Source organism: Triturus cristatus, chromosome 2_2 (assembly GCF_964204655.1).
Source record: "Triturus cristatus chromosome 2_2, aTriCri1.1, whole genome shotgun sequence".
NCBI lineage: Eukaryota > Metazoa > Chordata > Amphibia > Caudata > Salamandridae > Triturus > Triturus cristatus.
The window spans coordinates 1,044,119,140-1,044,137,649 of NC_140582.1; the positions used below are offsets into that span (position 1 = coordinate 1,044,119,140).

The following is an 18,510-nucleotide window of genomic DNA, read 5'->3' on the forward strand; positions in this document are numbered from 1 at the left end:
AGGCCACCGACATCGGACCGGAACCGCCTGCCGGCGTCGTCAAAGAACTGACATTGTGCCGAGGCCGCCGAGACCGAACCGGAACCGCCTCACGGCGTCGACACGACTCCAGCGGCGTCGGAACATCAGAAAAAGGGCAGTAAGTGGAGTAGAGGGCGCCTAAGGCCCTGTGGAGACCTGAGAGACTGCTCTAAGGGGCTAGGGAGGTGCTGAAACCCACCTGACTGTGCCTGGGGTGAACTGGGACTAACCTAGAGAGGTTGTGTGGAGAGAGAAAGCCAGGGCACTGGTATACCCCCCTTGGATCTACCTCAGATTAGGCCTCAGCCTTGTCCCAGCCAGGGAGTAGCCCCCCTCAAGCCTTCCACAACCCTACAAGCTGTGCCTGGGCCAAATCAGCCCTTAGGAATTGAAGTGTCATCTGATTATATGAGGGTTGCTGTATACTTTTAATTATTTATTGGGGATACTGTATTTATTGAGTTTTTTTTACCTATTTATTGCTGCACTATATTTATAGGTCCACAGGACTTGATGGTGTACAATATTTATTGGTACAGTATTTATTGCCTCAAAGTATTTAATTGTCTGTATATATTGCACTTGTATTTATGCCCTGTTATTTATGATCACCCCTATTTATTTCATCAAACAGCCAATATTTATTTGACCTGCACTAATTGAAATTTGTATATTGTGATTGACTTATTTATTTTTTCCAATCAGCAACTAAGAGAAAAAGATAAAGAGAGATATTTTCATAATTTTTACGGTGTAGAGTCGTTTTTGGAACGGATGCACGCATGGTTATTGTATGGGTATATTGTATGCTTAGCACGGTGCCTGACTCCTGACCACTCGAGCCAAGCTACCACAGTGTGTTCCGGAAGACCACCACCACCCCTTCTAGTGTGGGAGTGGTTTTCCAACAGTGGACATCACTCAGGAAAATCAAAATCACTTGCGATGGAGCACCAGAATCTGCTTACCTCCGAGACCAGAGGACCCTGTGAGAAGGAGAGTGCCTGGAGGGAGTGAGGCCCAGTGAGGATCCAGTCGAGTGGATCCCTTAAGCAAAGTGTACGTTTACGGTCCTATCAGGACCACCACAATGATGATTGTGTCTTCCACCTGTGTGCTGCTGTTAGTGACCCCTGTACGCCAGATGGGGGCTACAGTGAAGATTAAGGGTAGCCACTCTGGTACATAAGTGTGACCGAAGGGGGCCATCTCCCTGTGCAGTGCTGTGACATGGAGGACCTTCACCCAGTGTACCGATATTTGCGGCTCAAAAATGCCAGGTGGAGCCCGCCATGAAGAATAAGGGCCATCACCCTGTGCAGTGCTGTGACTTGGAGGGTGCCGTAGTCCTGTTCGCGACCCTCATATGCCAGGCTGGGGCCACGGTGAAGAGAGAAGACTTTGGTACTTGAGCAGTGTGACAAAGTTAGTAGCAACATGTTAAAACTCACGTAAGCACAGCACAGACTTAACCACCATATCCTAGAAGCCACCCGCAACTTCCTGCTGGAATCAGTAGGACTTACTGCATGGCAGGAGGAGAGTCTGGGATCATTGCCACTCAGCTGGCTACATCTAGACTACTGCTAATTGCTGAGAAATGGACATGCGCCTTGCCCTTCCATAGGTCTATACCAGCAGTAGTGGGTAAGACTGATCTCCGGGCCACAGAGCCTCTAGGGGGAACACGGACTGTAGCATTACAGCAATGAGAAACATTGACTTTTAAAGAAGCCATTGTGGAACCTCTATGACTCATACTCACTAGCTGGGTCTAATCTGAATGTTGCCTCAAGTAAACGGGGATTAACCACAGTCCATAAAGTAGGAAGTGGGACTAAGGATGTTACCTGCACAACTTTAGAGTGCTGGCCGTATGAAGAATGTGTTATTTTGTGGTGTACTGTACTTCACATTGTGTTCATATATAGATAGTACTTTATTCATAAAATCAAGAAAGTAGCTGGACCTTCCTTTATTGGGGGTAATGAGCATATTTTGAGTCTTGTGATTGTGTAACCATTGCACCTACCTCCCCACAGGAATCCTTGGACTACTTAACCCGTGCTACCTCTGAGAATCAAGTACCGAAGAAGGTAGCACTTGACACAGTTACTCAGAGCCCATAGTAGGTCCGCCCCGCGCAGCAGGAGCAAAAGAGCTCAACTCCCACAGTTGGGGTCAGTAGTTCCTGCTCGCTCTGTAGTACTCTGAAAGGGGTTCTGATAGTATAGGTCTCTCTTCCCATGTATCGATACATTCATTCATTCATTCATTCATAGGCATCAATTACTAATTACGGAGAATATTATGAAATTAAATAGTCATCAGAGAAGGTCCGATTCTTCTGGCAGTCAATGATTGGGGATCCAAGAATAAATTAAAAGTATAATATCAGCAAGACCCAAGCTGCAAAATTAGTCACTGCGCATCTTACCCTCTAGTGGACTGAGCCTTCCATCTACAACTTTAAAGTCTGTGGGAGGATCAAAATGTAGGCGTTTCTTGCCTTGAAAACATTATGCAGCTGAGTCCTCCTGCTTTTTGGACCACCTCCCAAGGTAATCTTCATGCACCTGCAAACCTGACAGTCTCATCTGTACTGGACCACAGACCGGTGACTCCATAATTGACTCAAAACCTCATCAAGGTATATACAGGTTTCCAAAAATGAACAATGCCTCTACAACCTAGAACCTCCCCGACACTGGCTTGCAAAGATCCTGCAACATGATTTTAGCAACACAACGTAACCTGCTGCTTATGCAGGATACTCAATTTTTCACTTTAGAACAAGATCAGCCATTCTTCTCATTTTTTTGTTTGATTTTTTTAAATATTATATGAAACAGAAACGACAAAAGGAAAAATAAAAGATATATTTTTCACAATCGGGGATCAACAACAATGGGGTCCGCGCCATTTTTCAACAGGAGGGGAAGACTAAAATGCCCCATTACAGAGAAACAGTTTCAATGAGGAATGCAACAGTAGTTATCGTACTGAGGGGGAGCGGACTCAATCAGGGGGCAGTGACCGGCACACCAGGCGACAGATCAGGAACTGGGGGAGTTGCCACAGTCGCTGAAGTCTTGGACGCCTCGGTCAGTGTATTAGCAGGCGCGAAAGCAGCTTATAAGTCGGTCAGGATGGCATCTCAGCTAGCGGGCACTTACGCAGGGACTCCACGTGGCCTCCCTGCGCAAGGCAACGCCTTCTGTTCGGGCGCAGGCCTGCATGGAAAGCTCCTAGGCGATGACCGCAGGGGGCGTCAATGATCTCCACCCACAGGTGATCAAACGCTTGACAAGAAGCAATCGCAAGTCTATGAACCTTGTGGTGGGTCTATGTTTGTCTCTGCGAGTGAGGCACAGTAAGCAGACCTCCCTAGTGTAGGGCACGGGTCAGCCATTCTTCTCAATCATAAGTTGAAATCTTTCAGGGAGGGAAACAGCTCTACAAAGTCACATCAAGGGTGGCAGTGTGCTATACAATGAAAATATGTAAATGATAAAGATATCAATGCTCACCTTCTAGTTACATACAACAATATAAAAACAAATATTTTAAATGACGCAATCTAACCACCATCTAAGGGACCATTTGAGCTCCTGCGGGAGGCACGGGGAAGTGTACCTCCCTGTTGCACTAGTTTGGGCAAGGGCGCTGCTGGCCTCACAGTGAAAGGGAGCCAGAAAGTGGAGGGGAGGTGAGTTCTGAACACACACCCAAAACCTACAATATATTGTTAGCAACCGATATCTTGCCTAGATTAAAAGTATTGCATAGATTAGAATACGCCCTTTATTAGAGTTAAAGAAAACGTGAAGAACCGAAGGCTTCATGGAAGGACGATGCAGGGGTGAGTCCTTTGTCTCCTTTTTGTTTTGCCATAACAAGGAAGATCTGTCTTTTCTGGTAAATCTTCACCACCTTGACTACACCTTTAAGATGAGGAACTGCACGGTTTCATAGTGTCTGCATCATAGTGCCATGCTGTCTGCTGAGAGAGCCACACATCTTGCTGCTGGCAGTGCTACACGCTAAAGAAGAGGCATTTTACCAGCCCAGTCTGAAAACACACCTATCATTCAATGTGACTGAACAGGACACGGTCTCACTGCTTATATGGCTTCCTAATGTGTTCCTGCATATGGACATATAAAAACTAAAGAGAGGTCGCGTTACCATTGTATCTGATGGCAATGTTGACTTTTAAGGTTCCAAAATGTTGTCATAGTTTAATGGTTCTCCTTATAACACTATCAGATGTTTTACAAACAGCACATTAGTACCCTTGATTAGGGCTGGAAAATTTCAAAGGGTCTAATGGGAGACTATGCAGAACAGTTATGAGAAAGGTGGGCCCGCGTACAGCAATAAACAATATGGTTTAAATCTAAATATAACATCTCTAAAAAAAGGAAGAAGTTGCTATACATGTGAGATGTATACATCATAAGTATTTCAGAAGCATGGCACAGACTTGAAATTACAGATAATGAACTGCACCCAAAATGTGACCAAGAACTAAGAAAGCAATCAAGCATAGGACTTAAAATACTTGCATAATTGTGGTTGGTTATATTTCCATACTGTCTGGTGTGCAATATCTCTAGGGAACTACAGTGCTTCCCGGCATGTGGGAAGAAAATAGCTTCAAACTGATTTATTAAATGAAGAAAAGCTTAACAATTTTCATGTTTTGTAAAGTCCAGGTAGTTTTGGCAACAGGTGCATGTATCAATACGAGAAGAAAAGAATTAGTGGAATTTTTGAATTAATCTACGTCTAGTCCAATTTTTGCCAACTTTGCAACTACAGACAACTTATGCAATTCTGCCTTCGTCTAGCCAGAGCTGTAAGGCCATGCCTCTCCTGATCAGGAACTATACCAACCTCTGGCTGATGTCAGAGTTGGAACTAATTGAAACACTTTACCCACCACTTTTTGTGACAGGCGGAATGCATTTGCCCAGATTAAACAAGTTATGCTATGTCGGCTGATCAACAAGAAGGCCGACAGGTGAGGAGCTCCGGCAGGGAGCTCCCGGCCAGGAATTGTCTTTTTGGATTAAATACCCAGATGCCCTCCTCCTTCCTTGGACCCACTTACTCACCTGATGTCTTATTTGGCTGAGGTCCTCGTTGCCCTAATCTCCCGCTTGCGGACTCGAGATTCCTGGTAAAAAACGGGATCGATGCTTTCATCCGTTTGAATGCTGGCCTGGAAGCAAGATGGCGACTGGACTACTCTGAGCGAGGCGAGCAGGCAGACCCGATAAAGTGGCTCACCGGTGAGCAGGGGTACGACCGGAGATCGGCAGACCCAGTGAGTGCGCAGGCGGCAGTGAGGAGGGGGTGCCAGACTAGCGGGATAGCAGCAACCTGTACATCGCTTCCTCTCTCATCTTCCCCACTCGAGATGAAGCAGGCTATGGAGCCTCCCGGACCCGACCGGACACCCCGCCGCAGGCCATAATTACAAAAGGCAACCGTCAGCCTATGGTCAGAACGACAGCAGCGGATTCCAGGGGCGATGACCCTCGTAGGTGCCCGAGCACTGACTGATCTCAAGATGGTGGTCGGACAGGCCTGAATCGTGCAAAGCAGCACGAAGAGGCCCCAAACCAAGGCTGGGGGCTTGAGGAGTCTAGACTGGACAGTGAGCATAGCGGGAGCTGGGGAGTGCCCAAATCGCAACGTGAGAAAGGGAGCTGCTGTGTCAGAACAGTTGTTGGCTGAGTAGTGTGCTTTCCTCCCCTACCCCACACTAGAGCAGCGTGGCTGGGTCCCTGGAAGCGGGGATACAATTTGGTTATCGCCTACTAGCCTGACGGCAAGAGCTGCTGGTTGAACAAGTAGCAGGCTTGTACTGGAGGGCACAAAAACTTGGGGGACAGCAGGTCCTGAGTCTGGCTTGGGGACACCAGCCACACGATGGCCCTAAGGTGGTCCCCAGAAGTGAACCCCCCCACTATTGAGCCTCAACTCAGTAAACCTTAAGGACATGACGCATTGGAAACGCATTGGTACGGCTGCAGGAGTTTGCAGGGAGACTGCTCTGGATTAGGTAGGGGAGGAGTACTCTGAAGCACCCAGGGTCTCCATACCACTGGGATCCTGCTCAAATGCCCAACACTCACCACTGCTGCTGGGATTGGGGAAGATCTGTGGACTTTGGATCTATCCCTTCCACCTCCCCTCTCTCCACTCTTGACCTGGGGGCGAGCTGGAGGATAAGGCGGACGGCATTTACCAGTAACACCGTGACTGGTACTCTTGATGGAACTTTAAGGATGCCCCCTGGGCGGAAACCAAAAGTGTCTGTACTCACCGCGGTGCCCAAGCAACTTTGGCTGATGCCCGGTGGAGCGGTCATATGCAGCTATAGAGGAGTTTGGCTCTGGTTCACCCCTCAGCCGGCACCTACCCAGCCAGACATCGGACATCATTTTCCTCGCCTCCCCGTTGTGTTTTCCTACCTGCATTCCCTACCCCCGTTTACCATTCCCCCTCTACCTCTTCACTCCCCATAAAACGTGTGTACGCACTAATAATCTCACATTATTGTGTAATCTCATTTTTTTTATTTTCTCCCATGTCTATACTGGTCTATGTAATTATGAAACCTGTAACTCACTGATCCTCATGTAAAGCGCTCTGATACCTCCGGGTCTAGCCAGCGCTATATAAAACTTTGCAAATAAATTAAGTTTATCTTAATCTGAAAACCCTAAGAAATCACCCAATAACAATTTATGGATTACCAATCTAAAGCTATTAGAAGAGTTGTCCACTGTGTTTCTATGTACTACACGTTAGCCGGCAGAAGTGGTACATTTGATGCATTGTATGAGTTATGTAAATCTCAACCGACTGACACATGTGATTTTACGTAATACTTAGTACAAATTAATCCAGTTAAATTATCTCAATAGGATACCTCGGCCTGAATGTGAACACCATGGGTGGCACAGAGTCTAGTAATTGTGCCCAATGTGATATGGGCACATGCATTGACATGAAAGTCTACTTCCATAGCAGAGCTTTGAGGAGCAGTCTGTCAGGCAAAGGCTGAGGTAATGTAGAAAGGGTATAATCCTGAAAAAAAACAATCCAACAAGGTTTAATTATGGAGATTTGCACAGCTGCAATAGTGATTAGTCAAAAAAAGAGGTCTGAGTTACCTAGAGGAGGCTGAAACAATGAAGGCCTTGCTGTAGGAAAGGCTAATGAAGGACTACGCAAATACCAAAAGCTATACTGCCAGAAAGGGAGTGGTGGAAAGGTCTCAGACTACCTTTAGATTTGTGACTTATAAGTAGATAAAATATCCTGCTAGCAACAACATGCTGAAAGTCATTTTACTGGTTTTGAAATAACCAAGGATGCAAATGTTTAAGATCAACCCTCTACACCAGTGGTATTCAAAGCACAGCCCGTGGGCCGCTGACAGCCCAGAAGACTTCTCCTAGTGGCCATAAGAGCTCCCTCTGGGACCTGGTTGCAGCAGAGAAAACTGCTCTAAGTCCGTTTTTTGGGTTAATTCTAGTAGGTAAGCAGCATCATTTTGTGATTCTGTGCTTTGTTTCTAAAGTTAGATCACCTTGTTTTACGAGGAAGGCTGCCCTACCCATAGAACAAGTTGAAATGACTCTAGAAACAAAGCCCAGAATCGGAAAAGCTATAAAAACGATGCTGCAAAGGCATGCTGTTCATGCTTTTCTGGTTTTGGGCTTCGTTTCAACAGCAAGTTCAGCTTGTACTATCAGCAAGGCCTCTCTGCTCATAGGCATCTCAGGCCTAGCTGAGAGGACAGTAGATATGAATTTTAAAAAAAGCAAACTCATAATGACTACAGAGGGGAAGGGGCAGTGAGTGTGGTGGGGGCAGTTAAAATCAACAACATATTCTGTATCTATATTTGGTCTTATAACCTACAGGTAACAAAATGTAAGATGTACAACAAAGATTTGAAAGCAATCATTTTGGAAAAGAGGTGTTTTCTTCCCATCCCCATAATCTCCCACCATTCTCCTTGGGAATGCCACGGCTTCGATGCGGCTCTCGGGCACATACCAGACTGTATGGTGTGGCCCCCAAGTATATGTTTGTGAGTACCCATGCTCTGTACTTTACGCCCTTTTAACATGGACAGCATCTCAAATATGTATAGATTTTCTGCTTAGGTTTCAACTTTGCAAATGGTCCATGAAAAAACAGACAAAATGAGCGAAATAATTTAGACAAGGAGTATATATTTTAGATCTAAATACATAACAGTCAAACCACTGCAAGAAACAAAAACTATACATTGATTTTTTGTACCAAAGACTGCAGAGATCAGTCAAGTCTACTGTATTTAGTGAATTGCACCTGGTATGTAAAGCATCCTCATTTAGTGTCTTTAATTTTACACTGATAGATAATATAAATCTGTTGGCAACTCAACAACACGTTCCTACCATTCCATTAATATGCACCTCAGAAACATACAGTACGAGCTCAAAAACACCACACACACATACATACATACATGCACACATACATACACAACACTGCATCGAAGCTTTAGAGTACCAACCCACTCAAAAGAACAGGTTTCGTCAGGCCAGGCAATGAAATACCATGAACATCAGTGGAAAAGAAAAATGGCAAAGGACTTCGGCAGAAGCACTCATACGTATAGTACACTACGATGATCTATGACCCGGTCCAACACGCGGATCTTCACTGATGAAAAACCAAGGTATATGACCACCTTGAGGACCACAAGGCCTTCTGAAACATATGCATATGGACACGAAGACTTTGAAAACGCAACAGGGCCATTGAAAATTCAGAGATGTGCTCTACAAGTTGTAGTTAAAAAGCATAACACAACGATTGTTTACTACAAGCTTACCAGTGCAGCTTGCACAATTGAAAAGAAACGTCTGGGGGACAGGCTTTCTTCCTTCGCCTGAAGGTAGGGATGTCAATGTTCAGAAACCTATGAACAAAAAACAATGATTGATCAGTCAGTTTCACTCCACAGCAAAACTACCTAAAATTAAAATACGTACTGCATAACAGATGCATTTAAGTAGCACTTTATAGCCCCTGATGAAGTGCAGAAAAAGCTTCAGTGCGCTGTGCATCAGTGGCTGTTCTTGGTTGAAGGCTGCTGAATTGAAGCGTGGCCTACAATGGAAGAGTTCGATGTTGTGTGTGATCAGAGAGGCGATCTTATCCTGACAATGGTGATTAAGCGTCTGTTCTGAAGCAAAGACGAATAAGGGATCGAATATTTGAGATTTATATTATTTCATTGGACCTACCTGGTGGAAGGGCCTTGGTTATACATAGCAACGTATGACGCATGGCTGCAAGCCTAACATGTTGGGGGCGAATTCCTTTAACACTACGGCTCCTTTGTCTTGAATGACCTTTTACTGTACCTCGTTCAAGACCCTCATGTTCCTCTGTATACACTCAGACTAGAGAAATCGCTTCAACATGCCCTTATGGCACAATCCTAGATTCACCTTTGAAGCATTAACTTCAACATATTGCTCCCTCTGTAACAAATTTAAAATGTTCAAAACCTCAAAGGACACAAGAAGCAACTATTCTATATATATATATATATATATATATATATATATATATATATATATATATATATATATATATATATATATATATATAACACACACACACACACACACACACACACACACACACACACACACACACACACACACACACACACACACACACACACGCCAAAGAAAAACAACAAAGCGCCCTTTCAATTAGTCGGGTCACACAGAACATCGATTATCTTCTCTGCATTGCACAAAGATGTTCTACCTCTCAGTGTGAAGGCAAAGTAAGACAACATGGTACCGCCTGTCTCAGGGAGCAGGAAACGCATCAGTGGTGCTCTCACCGTAGGGATCAGCCGATTAGCAGTAAAGTGTGTCCCTCCTCTTTCGGAGTGGCTACTTTAATGATATTTTAGTGCTAATCTGTGGTATCAGGCGTTGGAGCCCTTCCTTTTCTTGAACAGTTATTGTTACACGCAATGGAGCTCTTAACCATACGCGGCAGACAAGTTACAGAGAGCAGCCCCCTTAGCACAGTGCTTTCTGGTTTGCCAGCAGAGTGGTTAATTCGTAGAAACATCTCTCCAATGCTGCATTGAGGGCTGATCAAAAATGGTAACATTTCCTCTATTTTACTCGCCATTCCTCTCTAGCGTATATGACATCGGTGTGCTCCCCATGCCCAACAATCACCCCTCTCTTGCGGATCTCTTCAACTCCATATGTCATAACAATGATGAAAATTTGTGGATAGCAAAACTTGAAAAGATATTGAACCTGGAGACAATTGTATTCAACAAAAGCCTATAGGCAGGTGACTAATGGATGCTATCTGCTTGGGCCCTGGAGTTAAGACTGCCGACAGCCACTCTGGTGCATTGAAGAACATCAGCATGCCTATAGATTCAATCCTCTTTCGGCAAAGCAAAGTTAAAAAAGTGACCACCGAATGCTTACAATGGCAAAGCTGCATTAAATATTCCCTTACGCAGGCTGGGATAGAGGCATCAACATCTGGCATTGCCAAGTCTGGATTACGCCAATAGTCCCAATAATATATTTCCTAGTCATGCAACTAGCAAGCTACAACAAATTCAGAATACAGCAGCCAGACAAGTCTTAACCGTCAGCACAGAGACCACATTAGCACTGCTATCAAACTCTACACTGCTTACCAGTCTCAAGAATAATCTTCTTCAAAGCCCTCTGCACTGCTCCCCCGTGCGATCCATGAGACAGGACCAATATTGGTGAAATCTAATTTGAAACTTTGCAGTCTAAGGCGAGACCACAGATCCGGATTAGTTCCACTCCTGATAAGAAAAATGTGCATTCTGTGAGCATTTTCTTTGTATAGACATGTAAACTCTAACATTCTCCCATATAAAACAAAGGCCATCAACAGTCAGTTGGAAATCAGAAAAACAATAAAGACCTTGCTGGTTCCATAATCAGAAGGAGACTAAACCAGAGACTACAAGTTATTCTCATTTGTCTCTTTCACTTCCTGCTCCCTTCTCGTTTCAAACCCGCTCCTCTCTACTTCCGATCAGTTTGGAAAATCTTTAGTTTCAAAGGGCAACCAGTTATTTTACCATATTTAGGAGGGAAATAAAAATTTTTTTTTTACTCATATTCACTCTTCAGACTCTGGAAAGCTTTCATAACTTCAAGGGTTGCGTTAGTGCTATATACAAATCTGCTTTCACTGCCCAGTTTGCCACCTTCGAGAACTACAACAGGTTTAGGTCAGACACATTTACATCCAAATACAAGATTGCAATGTCAGACTGGCCACAAGAAAATCTAGAGTTCTTTACAGACGACAGCTTTAAAAAAAAAAAAAATACACTGAATTAGTTGTCTCATGTGCTGCCGACTAGGACTTTCGCCCAGCACAAAAGTTTGAAGTAACTTTCAGTCAGGCTCAGCAACATTAGGGTTTTTTTTTGTTGTTTTTTTATTTTAATTAAGTGCATCGGGGTTTTCTCAGAACAAGAGACACCAATTGAAAAATTATGTAGGGCATGGTAGCACAATACACACGGATCTAACTGGATTTGTTAATTACGTAAACTGCGTATAGCTCCTAATTAAGACTGTTAAAGTGTTACTGCTTTACGAATCTCTAATAAGGTATCTTACTTCTCTCAAAGCTGACGAAAATATATCACATTCATTATCTAATCATGTTTCAAAGTTTCCTCAGGAAATAACTGAAAATACACAAACATCAGTATTTACCTTTTCTTGAGCAGACCCTTATGCTGTGCCGATTGGACCGGAGGAGGTTCTCGGCAATATTTTGTGGACTAAAATAATTAGCCATAAATAAAGGCTTCTTCAACCTAAAACAGTGCCACACTGAAGCATCTAAGGCTTGTAGCCACAAAGATGAACAAGATTCAGGTTGCAATGACTAGGTCCATGTCAAAGGCAAGCAGAAACAATTTTCAACTATTTGTCACAGACTTAACCTTTCCTGAAATGCCAAAAAGAACAAGGATAGCCACGCGCCAGGAACTCATGCACCGTGGATGCACTAAGAATCAGTCACGGATTAACGGTCACACCTCAGTGACTCCATCCACCTACCGTATTGTTGGATCTATTGTGCAACCTCAACATGAAACGAGTCCCAAATGTTTACACACTCTATTACGCCACATTAAGCTACGCACACGGCACCATTACTCCAATGTCAAATCCAGATAATTACGTCCAAGGAAGGCTCAAACAGAACAGAAATATCTAAAATCGCCACAATCATTCAAAAACAACTTTAGGCAGTAAATGCTACCAACAAGAGCCAATTATGGTGCTTAGGTGGGAGGCCACAAACAGTTTATACTCTCGCAGGCTACAAGTTGGAGAAAAAAAAACCGAGTAACTTCTGCAGACCCATCAGATAAAAGTGTGTATGTAAATTAATCTCAAAAGGGAAACTACTGACATGAAGGAAATGCCATTTTCAGGTGAACTGCGCTTAGGAAGGAAGCCTTTAAACATCTCATAGCTGCTTCCTACACCCAACAGAAACAGAGGTTTGTTATCTTCAATTTCCTTTCCAGGGGGAGTATTTGTTCCGTTTTCCATGAAGCACACATCACAATCCATATGAGCAATGGAAAAGGTGACCGGAAAACTGGAAATCTAGGACAGATCATAACAGTGGCAGGACAAAATATGTTATTTTTCTTTGGATGTCCAAAATATACAGCACAAAACGTTAATAAATACTTCTGGTAACATCCTCTCCAACTTTGTCTCCTTTGGGTAATTTAACAATAAAAAGAAAAACAGTTTAATAGCACGACGATAGTCGTAAGGCAAAGGCAGAGTCAAAAAGCGATTGGCAGGGCAGCTGAGTTCTGAGCACGGAAGTGGAGGGTAGCTGCGTCGTGATATGGGTTACATTTTAAAGAGGCATTGTAGCATCGGGTGGTTGTTCATCCAGGCAAAGAAGGTGTAAGACAAATGTAGTAGTTATAACTCCAAGGTTTATTCCAGTACAGCTGAGTACATCCAGAGATCAGCAGCTCATCCAGTACAACTGACCCTCAGTTAGAATCACACTCATACACAAACATTCCTAATACAGATGTAGGTTCTATTCCTACCCACGAGCCTACTTAAAGTGATACACCATCACTACAGGCATGTTTTAGGCTCTTTCCTAAATGAGTCTGGATAAAAGCGTGTATATCACTCTAGTTCCCAGGGCCATAGACTGAGCAGTGTTTTGTCTTATTTTTTCTAGTTTGCAATGATGGCGCCCTATGTTACAGGAGTGGTGAAAGCCACCTAACATGGTGAGCTTCTCGACCAAAGAAGTGAGGATGGTGGTGGTGAGGACTCTGCAGATGTAGCAGTTGGTTTTAAAGATGGCGAGGGCACATTGGTGGGGTGAGCCAGTGCTGCTCTATAAGGAGTTGGGTGCTATTTCTTCAGGCTCCTAATGAGGCATGCTGTGGCCTATAGTACTCCCTTAAAGTGGACAGATGGGTGAAGAAGTGGAGCAAAGTGTTACCACTATCTAGATGCAACGGTACGATGACGTGAACAGTGGTTCAAGTCGCATTCTGGGAGGAATATTCTAACCTTCTTTAGCAGAAAGAGCAGGGGCTAGGTCATCTAGATTTCTTAGCAATGTGTTCACTGTCGGCCAAGTTTGTGAGCAAGATGAATTAGTGTGCCTTGGCATTAGATGAAAATTGTGGTTCAAATCTGTCCAGGTTCATGTTGGTGAGCCAGGTTTGGATTAGTTGTTGCTTATTGTTCTTGGAGAATAGCAGGAATCCTGTTTTGATGGGGTTGAGCTTCAGGCGGCGCTGGACAGCCAAGTGTTGAGGAGGTGCAGGCAGTGTTTCAGGCTTTGGATGTTTGAAACTTAGACGACTTTCAAGTAGAGTTGTGCGCTGGTGGCGTATTTATACATTTTGATGGTGCCATCAGTGAGTAGAGTCCAAAGAGGCTCCATTTAGAGGTTGAAAAAGACAGAGAACAAGAAAGAACTCGACAGGTGATAGAGATTTACTAGGACTAGAATTTGCCCTTGCCAGAACACTAGTGTGAGTTGAATAGGTAGCAGAAGTACCACTGAAGAATGTTGTCACTGAATCTCATTCAGTGTTTCAGGGTGTGGATTAGAAGGAATTGCCAACTATGCTAAAGGTGTCAGAGGAGTCTAGTAACATCAGGAGTCATGGGTCATCTTTTTTTGCCGTCATGCCGGGGTCATGTATGGTTTGTAAAGAAGCGGTCCCATGCTGCAGTGCGATCTGAAGCCGGATTCATAGTCATGCAGATGATGGCTGTCCTTGATATTATTAGGTCGAAGCCGACCAGACAGTGCGGCTGTCCGGTTTGCTTACGACTCCTTGTTGGCTTCTGAAAGCTTCCCTGGAAATGCATTTCGCCTAATTTTTACTATTGGCTTTATGGTTTGTAACTCACATTTGCTTGTTTTCTATATGTTTTTGGCTGTCCAGCATGAGTTTGTCCTCCATGAGAATTCCTTGTATGCTGTAGCCTACCGAGTACTCGTTTTCTGCAAACAAGCATTTAAATCTTTTTTTTATCTGGTCACATTTGTGATGCATTAAAGACAGAGGTCAAATGTCAGGCTCTTTATTCCGAGGGAGCTTGGTGTTTACTTTTCTTTGGCTGACTTCAAAGTGAGAGAATTTATGAGACAATCCATCCTGCTGAACACCCGTGTCAGAGGCCAGGCTATGAGATTAATCTTTTTAGCAACAAAAATTAATTGCAAGTCTTTCTGAATACATCAGACTTAACTTTCCGGAAAGACTGGTCCTCAATCTCTTGGAAGTGCACACAGGACTATTTGGTTCTGATCATAAAAACTGCAGCCAGGTTATCAGAGGCCCCGACTGTGAAAATTCAAATAAGTGAGGCAAAACTTAAAACAAAAGCGCATATCTCTGTGTACAAGAAAAGATTGGAAGAAATAAATCGCGAAATAAATGAAACAAAAGATTTTAATACTCAAAATAAGATACAGAAACTGGGAAAAGACCTCAAACGTTTTACACAAGAGAAGATGCATCCTTATTTCAGAGAGGATTACATAGTACTGGAACAATCTACGGATAATGAATCAACAGGAGGAAACTCTTCTGACAACTCAGACTGGAGCGAGGAAGAACATTTCCCACGTAGAGGCAGAAACCAGTATAGGAATCAGCAACGCCGCAGAGCTAACAGATGGCAAAGACCGAATTTCAATGACCAACAAATACCTTTCTTCCAACCATACTTACCAAACTACCAGGGTTGGCTGAACCCATACCATCATGGAATGCCCCACTACCCCAAATGATGGGACCACAGAGAATGCAACAACTGCCTTTTTTAGGAAGAGGCCAGACTCCACAAAGAGGAAGATGAAAAGGAGTGACCTGGAGCGAACAACAACGCCAGGTACTACACGGAGTATGTCGAAAGAGAAGCCAGGACCGAGCTCGATGAATCGCTCATAGTAAATCTTACCAACACAGTGCTCACTGTAAACCAAATACAGGTTTTGAACAAAGGATTGGGATTTGTCCCGACCCAGAATCTAGGCATCTTCAAACTAAGATGTGAACTAGCAGATTTCTGTAGGAAGTTGAAATTAAAAGCTGTCTTCATTGGAAAGGAAAATCCCACACAAGAAAGTGATACCAATCGGAGGAGAAAATCAACTTACAATCCCCCAACCACAGGATACCTATCGAAATACAAACTTTTGAACAAGCTATCATGAGAGAGGCAGAGAAAGTTATGCAAACAATCAAAAAACCGTTCTTTAACATCACAAAACGAGAACAACAAGCCTTGGACCAACTAAGAAAGAACGAAAACCTAATAATCAAACCCGCCGACAAGGGGGGGGCATCGTCCTACTAGACATGGAAGGATACAACCAGCAGTGCCTACTCCTCCTTTCCGATACTAAATTCTACAAAAAGATCAAAACTGATCTAACTCTCAGATTACAGAACACCATTTAGACAATGGTGGGAGAAGCAGAAACAAACTTGTGGATCACCAAACATGAAGCTGATTTTTTAATTGCACAGAAACCAAGAACACCGTATTTTTATTCTTTGCCCAAGACGCATAAAAACAGATCTCCACCTCCAGGCCGACCAATCGTCTCTGGAATAGGTGTGGTCCTTGAACCATTGTCCCAATTTGCTGACCAGTTCCGTAAACCACTGGTTCAGAAAACACCGACGTACTTAAAAGACACCAGAGATCTATTGAACCAACTTATTGGAATGCCTTACAACGAAGACAAAATGTACTTAGTAGGATTGGATATAGATAGTCTCTACGCCAGCTTACCTCAACAAGACACCTTGGAGACTCTAGAGAATATTCTATTGTCTGAACAGTGGCAATATAAAACACAGAGACACTTTGTCTTAGAATGCTGTAGACTGGCATTAACCGAAAACTTCTTTGAATGCAACGGGTCACTATATGTGCAATGCCACGGAACATCCATGGGAAGCGCTTTTGCGCCATCGGTGGCAGGACTATGTGAGCAGCTTTGAAAACCAGCATGTATTGAATGATCAAAATCCCTTCTTACCCAAGACACTGTTCTGGAAACGTTTTATAGATGATATCATTGTCATCTGGAATGACAATCTCCAGAACTTTATCAATTGGTTGAACACAAGAGACGAGTGCCTAAAATTCACCTTCACGTCAGACAGAAAACAATTTGATTTCCTGGACATCACTCTATATATAGGGAACAGCAGCATCCAGACAAAAACCTACTATAAGCCTACCGCCAAAAACAGCTTATTGTCTTATAAGAGCTTCCACCCGAGACCACTAAGGGACAATTTACCTTATAGTCAATTCTTGCGTCTCAAGCCTAATTGTAGTAAACTGCAAGACTACAAATTCCAAGGCGGTGACCTAACAAAGAAATTGGTGAAAAGAGACTATCCAATTAAAACAATCCGCAAATGTCAAAAAAGAGCTAGACATCAACCGAGGGAATGTCTTTTGGACACAACACCAAAAGAACCGACAGATAATCTTATTATATGCGTCACAACTTACAATACAGCCACGAACGCCGTAAAAAAGATTATAAACAGAAATTGGAAAATCGTCACCTCTGGCAACCTGGACTGGCCCAAACCGAGAATTACAAACAGGAGAACTAGAAATTTAAAGGACCTATTAGTGCACACACGTCCCAAATCCAAAACCGGAAAAGAGAGTGTTACCACAGCCTGGAATATGAATCCGGTCACAGGACACTATCCATGTGGATCCTGTGTAGCGTGCAAACTCACTACAGCCACGAGAACCCTACCGCTTTCTGAAAATCTGGTGTGGACACAGCGACAACATACCAACTGTAACTCAACACACGTGGTCTATATGATCACGTGTCCTTGCAGGCTGAGATATATAGGGATGACCTGTTGCAAAGTCAAGTTACAGATTGGAGAACACAAAAGTAATATCAAGAACAAAAAAGCAACCACAAAAATGAGTAAACCTTACACGGACTCAAACCACACAACTGAAGAACTAAATTGGACTGTCATTGAAATGCTAACAATGAAAGACAACAATGCAGAGCGAATATTGTTCGAAAAGAACAAAGATGGGTACACCGTTTACAGACCAATGTCCAAGGACTAAATGACGATGTACCGTGGCATCAGTTTAGCTGACCACAATTTGTTCCCTAAGAAACACATCTAATACTAACCAAAATAAGAACATATACTCACACTAAAAAGAGTGACATGAGGAATATCTTATCCGCCGCGGTCACTGCCAATAATTTAAAGATCTTAGGTCTCATGAAATGTTTTCTACCTGTGAAATAATAATACACCAGTGGCATTATGACTATGGTGAGAACCCTTATTGTAATGTATCTTCCCTTAAGTCGTTAAAACAACACGACAGCTTATCATTAACAAATCCGATAACTAAGGAAGTGGACTCATCCCTTTTGTAGGTTCACAAAAAACGCAGACTACATCTATACAACACTAATTAAAAATCCTCTATATATGTGTCACATAAAATATTTATATAAGGATCATAGTTAGAGTGAAAAGGTCCTAATAATTTTTAAATGATTTTCACTTACAATATACACGTTAAGATTTAATAACTAAAACATACACAACACGTAGTTTGTGATAATTTCGTTTGCCGGAATACAGTCTGTCTTCTGATTTTATTCGGTGGGAAGATTACAAGCAAGTCTGTCTCCCGTTTCTACTAATGGGAGGATACAAAATTGCCGCTCCAGACAGACCCACATTTCCGGGGGAAGAGCGAGCACAGGCAGGAAATACCCGCTGTAGCTGGTGAGAACGCGGGATCGGAGGACCATACATGC

The 18,510-nt window shown here is 43.3% G+C and overlaps 1 protein-coding gene across 20 annotated transcripts in view; it reads right to left on the reverse strand.

Moving 5' to 3' along the window:
• ADD1 (adducin 1) overlaps positions 1-18,510 on the reverse strand; it is a 573,879-nt gene that overhangs the window by 434,541 nt on the left and 120,828 nt on the right. For 15 of the 20 annotated variants that reach the window (XM_085642521.1, XM_085642512.1, XM_085642520.1 and 12 more), the window contains one exon: positions 8,930-9,016. The gene's annotated coding sequence lies outside the window, so the exon portion shown is untranslated. Of the gene's footprint in view, positions 1-8,929; positions 9,017-10,789; positions 10,928-18,510 lie in introns of all 20 variants that reach the window. The other 5 variants (XM_085642522.1, XM_085642513.1, XM_085642509.1 and 2 more) reach the window with 1 other exon arrangement.